We start from the raw sequence: 11,821 nt of genomic DNA, 5'->3' as shown, positions 1-11,821 counted from the left end.
AATGAAATGACAGCTCTAGCAAAAGTTACGTTTAAACCAGGACCAAACTCAACCCTGTCTCCTCCCTTGAGGCTTGCATTTACTAATATCCGCGGGCTTAGAACTAACTTAGATGATGTTGAGTCATTTCTCCTTGTAAACACTCCGGATATCTTAGCATTAAGTGAAACTAACCTTCACTCCTCTATTCCCTCTAATCACTTTAACATGCCTGGTTATCTCCCACTCTACCGTAAAGACTCGGACAGATATATGCATGGCATTGGAGTCTATATTCGTAACACCCTCCCCCTGACTAGAGAAATAAAACTAGAATCAGACGACCAGGCCTTTATGTGCTTCAGACTAAATATGCAACACAATATTAGCTACTTGTATTTTCTCTACCGCTCTCCCTCAAACCAAGACTGTACCCTAATAAACAAAGTCTCAGACAGCATAGATATAGCACTCTCCCTCGATACTAGCGCACAAATACATGTATTTGGTGACTTCAATGTCCACCACAGTAACTGGCTAGGATTCTCTAATCACACAGACGTAGCTGGTAGCACAACACATAGCTTCTCTATATCCCATTCCCTATCTCAGTTGGTTACATTTCCGACACGTTTCCCAACATGCCTCACTTCTAGATCTCTTTCTGACAACCGTTCCCGATGACTGTACAACAAATGCCCACAGCCCACTCGGGAATGCTGATCACGCTGTGATAATGGTAGAAATCAGCCTAAATTCTCGCCCTAAAACTGAAGACACACTACTCAAAACAACGAGGTATTACAAAAAGGCTGATTGGGAAGCCATCAGGGAGCTCATCAGAGATGCCCCATGGCAAAATATCTTTACTCTTCCAGCAGAACAGTGTGCAAATGAGAACACTGAATGGTTCAAAACTGCAATTGAAGCACATGTTCCCGCACGGAAATTCTATAGCAAGCCCCACTCTCCCCAATGGTTTACTTCTGCTTGTGCAAATGCCATTTGTCAAAGGCAGCATGCTTTCCGCAGATTCAATCGACATAAGTCCAGCTCAAATAAACAGAAGTTTATAGCAGCTAGAAATAATTGTAAGAGAGTGATAGAGACAGCTAAGACAGATTACTCTGAAACCACCAGAAAACGCATCGAAGCACAGAAATTAGGAACCCAGGATTTTTGGAAAATCTACAACAGCGTAGTAAATAATGGACAGTCAACTATTCCCCCACTATCAAACAATCATGGGGTTGCTTGCACGGCAACTGACAAGGCTAATCTGCTTGCCAGTCAGTTTGCCTCAAACTCCACACTGAACTCGGTACACCACTCCCTCCCTGATTTTCCTCTGCGAACAGACACCACACTAGACGATTTGAAAATCACCCCGTCTCAGGTACATGCTATTATAAAAAACCTAGACACCTCAAAATCATGTGGACCAGATCTCATCCCGGCTGTGCTATTAAAAAATGCTCTGTCGAGGTTGCTCCAGTTCTCTCCAAACTTTACAATAAATGCCTTAACGAATCTTGCTTCCCCGACTGCTGGAAAACCGCCTCTGTGGGACCAGTCTTCAAGAATTCTGGTGATAGAACTGACCCACAAAATTATCGCCCCATTAGCCTCCTCCCGCTTTTCGCCAAAATATTTTAGTCCTTAGTTAATCAAGCCCTACTCCAGCACCTAACAGCTGCTAAACTCCTGACTGACAGACAATATGGATTCAGGCAAGCCCGTTCAACAGCAGATATCTTAACTGTAGTTTCTGAACGTATATACCGTTCATTGGACAAAACAGGGGAGGGTAGAGCAGTAGCCCTTGATATATCTAAGGCTTTTGACAGGGTATGGCACGATGGCCTTCTAAGGAAAATTAGATCATATGGAATCACTGGAAGAATTCATAATGTAATTAAATCATTCTTAAGAAATAGACAAATCAAAGTTGTCCTCGACGGTCGTACATCTAAACAATATGACATAAATGCGGGAGTACCTCAGGGGTCTGTCTTTGGACCTCTATTATTCCTGATATTCATAAATGACCTCCCTGATAAAATTGTTTCGGAGATGGGTATATTTGCCGATGACACTACTCTCTATAACAGATATGAGGGGAAAACAAATGAACACATATCCAAGGAAATGGCAGAAACACTAGAGGATGACATCCAATCTGTAGTGGAATGGGGACAAAAATGGATGGTCACATTCAATGCTGCTAAGACTAAGCTTGTTTCCTTCAATAACCATAAGAAACCTATTCTACCACCAATAGCAATGGCCAAGAACACATTGCCTGAATGTACTTCTTTTAAACTCCTCGGCATAACGTTTACAGGGAATATGAACTAGAATAGATACATTGAGAGCATTGCCAAGGCTGCTGCAAGGAAGGTTGGCTCCCTCTACCGTGATAGAAAACTACTTACGCCTGCCAGTATCCTATACCTCTATAAGGCCACCATTCGCCCATGTATGGAGTACTGTTGTCACATCTGGGCTGGTGCATCTGCTACTTGTCTCTCACTCCTGGACAAAGTTCAAAAGAGAGTCGCCAACCTGATAGGTCCTGAACTGTCATCTAGGCTTCAGCCTCTGTCCCATCGACGAGATGTTGCATCCCTCTGCCTGTTCTACAAATACTTTAATGGTGAATGCTCTGACGAACTGCAAACACTTGTACCTCCCCGACGTAACTACCCCGACAAACCCGACAAGCTACTAAGTCAGAGGGTAGGAATTAGCAAAATGCTAATTCCTACCCTCTGATGAGAAGGAAAGTATTTCTTCGAAACTCCGCGGATTAAGGACTATCCACTTATCTAGTGTTTCCTTTTCAGATTAAATATGTTTTTTAACTCATTTCAAAGTGTTTTTTTCACATGTCTTATTAACTGTTTGCTCGTATATATATATATATATATATATATATATATATATATATATATATATATATATATATTGTGCATATTTAGGCATCATCTCATTTAGACAAATATTATTGAATAGCACGGAGTTATTCTGTTTTACAATTTTCATTTTATCTTCTCCAATCTCCGAATAGTCCTTTTCGTGTTCTTCTAGAAATTGTATAAGTTGGATCCATAATCGCGAGCGCTTTCGACGGAAGTGCTTTTATCATCCTCAGGCATATTGTAGAAATAAATGTAGAAATTGATTTTTTTTTATTATATATACATATATACATTTTTCATAGTCACGTGGTAGTTTGTTACAAGTTAGGTGAGCGGACTTTTTTTTTTAATATTAAATATATTTATATACATATACACACACATATGTATTCGAAATTTATCCCAAGCAATTCAAAACGTTTCGGCTGCACTCATAATTAATATTATTTATATGAGGCTTCTTTGTTTTAATGTACAACGCCTCGAGTATTCTTGACCTATTTACATTTCTTTCACTCTGCAATACTCTTGTATTTTTTACCATAATTCTTCGAAATTCCGAATGATGGCAGCCATGTCCCTTCAAATGTTGTGATATGGAGCTAGAATCAGAGAGGTGGAGAGTCAATCTTCGCGAAAATGTGTTAGTTGTTGAACCAACGTAGCTGTCCAATAGGAGAGTGTATATCCAATACTAGTAGCTATCCTCATTCTCGTCTTTTTGTTTCGTTTCATTTTGTACTAGCAGCTCAGGCTGGCTTTGCTCGGGCCCTATGTACTGTTCATAACTTTATGTATGTGCATATATCTATATATATATATCTATATATATATATATATATACATATATATATACATGTATACATATATATATATATACATATATATATATACATATATACATATATACATATATATATATATATATATATATATATATATATATATATATATATATATATATATATATAACGTTTGACTCGTGTCCAGGTAACCTACCTCTAAGATGTTAAGTGTTTCGACCCAAAATGGGCGGAGGAGTTTGGTAGAGTCTGCAAAAGTCAACTCTTTCAACTTTGACCTCTTGGCAGCTAAATTTTCGCCCAAAAACTTACTAAAGAAGCTTGCTGCATGTCTGCATACCGTTTATGTAAATGTCAACTATTTAGACCCAAAATTGGTTTGCTAGAGACCCCAATGGTTAAATCTTAGAACTTTGACACCTTGGCCGCCAAATTTTCGGCCAAAAACCGATTAAAAAGCTTACCTTATGTCTGAATACACTTTATGTAAAATTTCAAATGTTTAGACCATAAATCTGCTGAGTAATTTGGTAGAACCCGCAGAGGTCAATTTTTAAATTTTTTACTCCAATTTTGACCCCTTAACATCTATTGTTTTGGGCTCAAATCAAATTAAAAAGTTTGATCATGTCCAAGTAGCTTACATCTAAAATTTCAAGTGTTTAGACAAAAAATTGGCGAAAGAGTTTGGTACAGATTTACAAGGAATAAGTCGCTGAATTTTGACTTGACAGACAAATTTCTTGTCGAAAACCGATTAAAAAGATTTTATCAAATCTCAATGCCCCTTATGTCAAATCTCGAGTCTGACATATTAGTTTGGTAAGAAAATGTACACACACACACAAACACGCACACGCAATTTCACTTTTATATATATATACAAGCAGTTAAGTCCGGCTTTGCTCGGGCCCTATGTACTGTTCATAACTTTATGTGCATATGTATTTATATTAAAAAGTGTGATCATATACTGTAATGCAATTTTATATAATCATTATATATTATATAATTCATTAACTACCATACAGAAAAGTTGAGAGAGAGAGAGAGACCCCAATTTTGACCTCTATTGTTTTGAGCTCAAATTAAATAAATATGTTTGACCCATGTCCAAGTAACTTACATCTAAAATTTCAAGTGTTTAGACCCAAATTTGTCGGAGGAGTTTGGTAGAGTCTGCAAAGGTCAACTCTTTCAACTTTGACCTTTTCGCAGCCAAGCTTTTTAGTTTTCGCCTCAAAACTGATTTAAAAGCTTGTTGCATGTCTGATTACCCTTTATGTAAAATTTCAAATGTTTTTACCCAAAATTGGCTGAATAGTTTGCTAGAGAACACAAAGGTAAAATCTTTTGAACTTTGACCTCTTGGAAGCCAAATTTTCACAAAAAAAACCATTAAAGAGCTTGCCTTATGTCTGAATACACTTTATGTAAAATTTCAAATGCTTAGATTAAAAGCTGGCTGAGTAATTTGGTAAAGACTCCAGAGGTCAATTTTTTTAAATCTTTGACCCAAATTATGACCCCTTAACATTTATTTTTTTGGGGCTCAAATCAAATTAAAAAGTTTGATCAATGTTCCAAGTAACCTTCATCTAAAGTTTAAAGTTTTTAGAACCAAAATTGCCAGAGGAGTTTGGTAGAGTTCTTAAAAATCAAATCGTTGAACTTTGACCTCTTGACAGACAAATTTCTGACCGAAAACTGATTTAAAAGATTTCCTCAAATCTCAATTCCTCTTTATGTCAAATCTTGAGTCTGTAGACTGAAAATTGGCAGAGTTATTTGGTAGGGAAATGTACACACACAGACACACACACACACAGACAAATTTTACTTGTATAGATATATAGATTTTGTATTTTCATGAACAGCTCGCCACTCGTTACATGCCTCATGAAGTATACAATGGCAATTTATCTGTGCAATTTTGCGCATCTCGAGAAGAAAATAGAAATGTGTTGAAATCGTTTTAGGTTAAATGGTTTGTTTTTTTAGGCATCATGTCAGATTGTTAACAGTTGAATACTAAGGAGATCCAAAAAGAGGTTGGCAGGGTATGCGATCATCGCTTAAATCGAAAGGTTGGGTGATGCCATCACGTTCACACTCGTTGAAATTGGCGAGAAATTGGCATGTTCTCCTCGATACGAAGTTTATCATGGCGCTGATCCTATCAATATCCATATTAAAAGCTGCACAGTTTGTAGGACTCGTTTGACGATAGGCTATCAATGGAGAGACGAATTTAAAAAGAAGTTTACCATATGGGCCTTTGATGGGTTGTTAATAATTACGCCTCGTTGGTAAAGGAAATCGAAGTTTCGGCCTTTTCTTTCATTTTTGTTCTGAAACAGATTGGAGGAGAGTTAGTTATCTTCGAGTGGAAATAAAAATGTATGTGTATGAAGGAGAGAGTATATATGTATGAAAGAGAAATATATAAAAAGTATATATTTATAATGTAGGGGTGACCAATTGGTAAAGATCGATTTGTCCATCCTTTATAATAAAATTAAATAAAAATGCGACACTGAAGAACGATAACAATAAATAGCAGTCAACTTGTACCCAATGTTTATATATTTCCAAAAAAAATAAAAACTTTTATTTACTTGATAGTATTTTTTTAGAAATGGCAATTTCGTTATTATAATTATTTTGTTTGTTTGTTTGTTTGTTTGTTTTTACTTGGGGTCACTAGTTGGTCATGAAATTAAAAGGTGAATGTGCAACAAGATAGAACAAAAAGTCCATTATTTTTATAAGAAGAGAGTTCAGAAATATTAATGCCACACATGAAGATGGTTCGGAATTGGGGAAAAAAGTATAAAATAAATAGGTAGGCATTGTATTAGAAATCCTTCAGTGTCAGGCAATTATTATTTTAGGGATATTTGATGCAAAGAATAATGTATGGAGAATAATTCCAAATGAGGGAAGAAAAAATTCAGGAATAAAATAATTACTCGTCTTTTTACTTGCGTGGTAGCTTCCAAGTTCAAGATGCGGTAAAATACCCAGACGTGCACCATTTAATTCCACCATGTGTATTTTTTTCCACGGGAATAAGTTTTCATTATTACGATGGAGTCCGTACTAGTGCTAGTTTAGTGAAGAACTAATTTAATTTTGGCGCGCGTGGATTTTATAGTCTTGGGTTCCGGCTTCTAGCCTGTTCACTGTCTACATACGTGGAAAGACAAAAAATACTCTCCATAGACCCACAGTGTCATCCGGACGCATCACAACGCTATGAATGCACCCTCTGCGTGGGAAAACGCTGAAAAATCTCCACTTGTCTCTAGATTGAATAAATTCCGACTGAATTATTTCCCTTTTATCAAAAGCGACGATTATTTTAAATAGTGATTTGCTACATATGTATGAAGGAGATAAGTATATAAAAATTGTATATGCATGAAGTATATATTCGGTTGAAGAAAAAGTGTGAACTCTATTTATGCATAGTTTCTACATTCTGCATAGTATTTAAGATGAAAACGTTCTAGCACACGGAAATATTTTTATATATTTATATATCTATAAAGTTGTGTTTCTTTTTGCTCACTCTGACATTAATATTAAAAGCCCACTTTTCTATTGAAAAATTATTAAAACGGACTACTTGGTATCCTCAGTCATGGCTATGCGAGCGACTCTACGAAGGTTAACTAATTTGCATATTCCTTGCATAGTTTCTAATTCTGCATGATTGCGTAGAATTTAAAATGAAAGCGTTGTCTCTCTCTCTCTCTCTCTCTCTCTCCCTCTCTCTCTCTCTCTCTCTCTCTCTCTCTCTCTCAGTCACTCACTCACTCACACACACTGCCTAGGTAAAAAGAAATTAAATAACAATGAAATAAAGAAAAAAAAAAAGATTTTAAATGTACTCAGAATGCCATTTAATTTGAAAATTCATTGGGGTTTTTTAATGAAATATTCCCGAATAATTCGATTTCTTTGCGTAGTGATATTAGTTGGCTCGGAAGATCGCCGGCGATTTTTCTGTGGCGAAAATTGTGGGAACGCAGGCTTACCTCTTAAACGGCTTCGGTGTGCGCTTTGCCGATGCAGCGTCATGATGCTGAAAAGGGTCCAAGATGGCGCCTGCGGCCTTATATAACAATGCAGTCTCGCAGAATCTCGTGTGCTCTAACGCACATATGCAAATATGCAAATTTGGAGGACTCTGTCTTTTATAAAAACAGGCCACTGGAGCAGATGGGGCAGACGTGAAAACGAGTCTACGGAAAGTACGACGGACGATATTTTTCTTGTGGAGATATTTGAAGTATTCAGCTATCATCCTCGATTTCTTGAAGAATTAAAACGAGCTATTCGTTCTGCAATTGCTGCTATTTCACATGAAATAATCCATCGAGTTATTGAAAACTTTCGTAAACGTCTACAATCGTGTGTTAGCAATGATAGGAAACATTTGTCCGATTTAATATTTAATACTTAAATAAAATTGTATTCTACGTAGATTTAAAAAATATTTTTAAATTCATTATTTGATTGTTATTCATTTATTCATTTATTGACCAACAAATGTGTCAGATCATTTTCGGACACTCTGTATATATGTGTGTGTGCGCACGCGCGTGTGTGTATGTAAATGGCGATGAACTGACTCCGATGCCACGATCAAGAAAGAATGGTAAACACCTCGGTCCAAAATCCCCACTCCCATCCCCCCTCCGCCTAATTTTTTCGGGTATTTTGCTCATTTTTTTTATTTTAATTGTTCCTTTTTTTCTTTTTTTTAGTGTTTTTTAGTTATTGGAGCAAAACTCGAAAATCGAAATCCTGACTTTTAAGTAAAACCAATGTCATCCACTTACTTGTAATGTCTCAGTAATGAATATATCCAAAAATTACGAAAAACGATAAGGTAGAAAATTAATTTTTAAAATAATTACTTCCCTTGTTACGAGTCGAACTCAGTGGTTTCTATTTTTAGCAAAACTCAATTTTCGGTGTCTCCTAAAACTATTTTCATTAATTACACATTTTCTAATTTTTTCTGCAACATGACAATTAAGTAGATACCATTGTTTTTATTGGAAATTCAATATTTCGATTTTCAAATTTAGCTCTAATAACGCCATTTTTTTCGTATCTATTATTTTATATTCGCTTTTTAATTTTCTTGTAGAAACGTGCTCTTTTTGGAAAAAATATACTTGAATTAATTTTGACATTTTATTTTTTAAATAATTCTTTAATACATACATATCTTTAACTAGCAGGGAGACCCGACGTTGCCCGGATTGAATGGTGATCAACGAATAATTCGCACTCCTATATTTTTATTGTCATCAAAATCCGTGAAATCGCCCGGAAGGAAGCTTCACGTGCCTCCATGCAGTAACTTGGTCCAAAATATATGTTATTCTACATTGCACTGTAGAGAACCTACTGTTTCTTTTATAAAATTATTTAATATAAACTTTTTTTTCAATTAACGAAAAAAAAAACATTAAGAAATTTACGTGCGGGGTTTGAACCTACAGACGTGGTCTGTAGGTTCAAAGAAAAAACACGTAAATTTTTTAGTCTCATAAAATTCTTTGCAATTAATGAAAAAAATATTTAAGAAATTTACGTGCGGAGTTTGAACCTATGTGGCACAATAAAGAGCGCCCCTTTTGAGGAGCTGGGACTTCTACATTAATAAACCTTATACCTAACTTGTGACTGACTGTGTTTGTGGGGATTCAAGAAAGAAGTTATTATTGGAAAACATGACGGCTTCAGTAACTATTGTCAATCAGATATGACTCAAGCCAAGAATGACAGTTTATTTATAATATTGAACTAAGTCAACACGATATAAGATCTTAGAATTTGACAGGTCAAACCCGAAAGAACTCATGATGGGATGAAAAAACAAAACAATGTTTAAACATTATGCGTGAATCTCTCTCTCTTTCTCTCTCTCTCTCTCTCTCTCTCTCTCTCTATTACTCTCTTTCACTAACTTTCTCTCTCTTTCTTCATTGAAAGAGAGAATTGAATATGATTGTATCGTTTTACACAGATGAAGCTTGGATCCTGCACGCGCCAGGCGGACATAGCAGTTTAGCCGCATGCGTCTGGTTTTAAATGGTCTTTATTTAAATATACTCCGCCGTTGTTTAATGTAAAATAAATTATATATTTTTATAAAAAATGTATTTGTTCGCTATATTTGTACAAGCGTTAAATTTCAGCATGCGATCCCTCCCATTAATGCCGACGATAGAAATGCTGCTTGTAACGACGCAATGAAGACTCGAGAAGCGCCCTATGCCAGCTGGTTATAGCCGAGGACATTTCAGCCTGTTGCTGTTTCCATGAGCCTATCGTTTGATATCGTATCTAACACCCGGAGAGCTGGTTTCCATCAATCAAGTAACTCTCACCGGGGAAAAATGACTTCACCGATGATAAATAAATAAAAATAACGGTTTCGATTATCGATTATCGATAATTATCGGGGGTATTCTGAGACAACACTTAATTAAGATCATTCCCATCCTTATACACAAAACTTCTGTAAATTTTGAAGAAAATCTGTTCAGCTGTTTCAGAGTCTATAAGAAACGAACTTACATATTCACACACAAATTTGCATTTATATAATTGTAGATAGATAGCTAAATTAATATTTATCTACAACTAGCAGGTTGCCCGACGTTGCTCGGTCGAAAAATGCGCATAAATATTATATTTTAATTTATGCAAATTTTTTATTCATTATTATAGAGCCAATTCTTTATTTGCTATCATCCAATATATAGTCACTATCTCAAAAGTTATAAAAAAAAACAAGTTTTGGATACCCTCCGGTAGAATCGAAACCAGCACGTTTAGCGCTTCAAACTTAATCATTATTTATATCTTTCCGTTTTGTTAATGTCTCAGCTGCAAACAGATGGATACGAAAGGTTAAAAGTTACGCGACTTTGGGCTATGAATGTCAAATTTTGCGCAGGCGTAAAAGTAACTGTAGGAGTAATATTTTTTTTTGACTTACCTTGTCAGGGCCAATTGTTTTGTTTTTATTTTTGACCCAGCAATTTTCAAAAAAAAAAAAAAGCAAATCAAAAGTATGCTACAGGTCCAAACATTCTATACATCAAATTTCAATTCTGTAGACCAAATATTGAGATAGGATTTTGGTAGAGCCGTTTCACACACACACACACACACACACACACACACACACACATTAACAAGTAACCTTGTTGGTCAACCGCCCGGCGTTGGTCAGTCGTAATATGGGCTGAAATATGATGTTTTAATTTGTGCATATTTTGTATTCATTATTATAAAACAAATTTTCTATTGGTTATTATATTGTACCCAATATATATAATAATTGTTTCCAAAGTTTTTTTTTCTAATGACGTCAATGCCATCAGCCGGAATCGAAACCAAAACATTCGACGCTTTAGCCATAGTTGTCATTTAGCGTTATTTAGCCTTAGGTGATTCCGTCTGAGCCAGATGGGTAAAAATGGATAAAGCTTAAGTGACTTCAAGGTAAAAATGTATATGTGCGCATGCTCAGAAGATAGTCGATTTACCTGTTCCAAGTTCTACTGTATTTTTTATCCCTTAGCAGCTGTCAAAATTACGTTGAACGACCATATTTTATGTTTATCCCTATATATATATATATATATATATATATATATATATATATATATATATATATATAATGAACACATTTTTCCTCTGTGACTTTGACCTTAATAGGATTGAAAATCAAGACATTTCATGTAAATGTAATGTGCACAAATTGCAGCACATTACCTGAGGTGTGTTATAGGCCTATTACCTCTACACTTCCTCGCTAATCGTAGATTCCTATATTTTTCTGGTGAGAGTTCACAGTCAAAATCGGTTAGAATCAATGGAGGTTGTAAAATCTTTTCTCTCTAATAAATTCCTCCTACCCCCGCTACCACTTACAACGTTGCGAAGTCATTCACAAGGGACAGTAAGAAGAAACACTGGTTTGGGTTTTCTTTACTTTGTAGTTGCTTTAAAAAACTGGAATGGAATTTTAATGTTCCTTTTCGTTCTATGTTTTCTACTGGGTGAAACGCACCATTGGACTTA

The sequence above is a fragment of the Euprymna scolopes genome, chromosome 38 (genome assembly GCF_053919585.1).
Source record: "Euprymna scolopes isolate OS-2025 chromosome 38, ASM5391958v1, whole genome shotgun sequence".
Lineage (NCBI taxonomy): Eukaryota > Metazoa > Mollusca > Cephalopoda > Sepiida > Sepiolidae > Euprymna > Euprymna scolopes.
Note: the sequence above shows the minus strand (reverse complement) of the source record.